Below are 1204 nucleotides of genomic sequence, written 5' to 3'. Positions count from 1 at the left end.
TATGCTTGCACGCCGCACAAAATCAAGCTTCTACCGTTGATTTGAACCCGGATCGCTGGATTCAAAGTCCAGAGTGCTAACCATTACACCATAAGAGCACCTAGCCCAGACACAACACGCCCAATCCGCAACCCGCTCGCATCGCACGCAATTCACATATTCACGGACATGCCATATTTGCTGCACATACCCCTTTCTCATATCATCGTGCTCCTACACTTACGGCCATGCTCGCATGCTTCTTTCGCCACCCGGCTTGCTTCAATCCCCGCCTCGAACCATCCGGTTGCTACTCGCTTTGACGTCGCATTTCTTCGTGTTTTGGGTACCCACGGGATCTATTGCTCTCGCGGAAGGCTGCGATGAGCTCTCTGGCTGTCCTGGAGAGTTAGTAGTGCAGTTAGCGAAATCGGCAGTTAGGCTTGGTGAGCTCTGCCAGAGCAGCAGCTACCACTTAAATCGGCAGCGGATCGCCGGGACACGATACAACACACCATGGCAACACAACGTGACGCGGCTGTAGCGTGTGGCAGGTGCGCAACGCAGCAACAACTAGGCGTTCTGGGGCCGGTAGGAGCGGCGCGAAACGAGGTCCTACCGGGATTTGAACCCGGATCGCTGGATTCAGAGTCCAGAGTGCTAACCATTACACCATAAGACCAGCACTAACTCGCCAATCCGCAAACAAAATTTCAAACGCTTTCCTAAAGCCCCACACGACAGCTGGCGCCATCGCTACATACTATACCTGCAACACCGCACAAAACCAAGCTCCTACCGGGATTTGAACCCGGATCGCTGGATTCAAAGTCCAGAGTGCTAACCATTACACCATAAGAGCACCTAGCTCAGACACAACACGCCCAATCCGCAACCCGCTCAAATCGCACGCAATTTACGTATTTACGGACGTGCCCCATGTGCTGCACATACCCCCTTTCACATATCATGGTGCTCCTACACTTACAGACATGCTCGCCTGCTTCTTTCGCCACCCGGCTTGCTTCTATCCCCGCCTCGAGCCATCCGGGTGCTACTCGCTTTGACGTCGCATTTCTTCGTGTTATGGATACCCACCGGGATCTATTGTTCTCGCGGAATGCTGCGATGGAGCCCTCTGGCTGTCTTGGAGAATTGGTAATGCAGTCAGCGGAAGTCGGCAGTTAGGCTTGATGAGCTCTGCCAGAGCAGCAGCTACCACTTA

This window comes from Phytophthora infestans, genomic scaffold, assembly GCF_000142945.1.
Source record: "Phytophthora infestans T30-4 supercont1.60 genomic scaffold, whole genome shotgun sequence".
Taxonomy (NCBI): domain Eukaryota; phylum Oomycota; class Peronosporomycetes; order Peronosporales; family Peronosporaceae; genus Phytophthora; species Phytophthora infestans.
The sequence above is the reverse complement of the archived record's forward strand: the minus strand, read 5'-3'. Positions refer to the sequence as shown.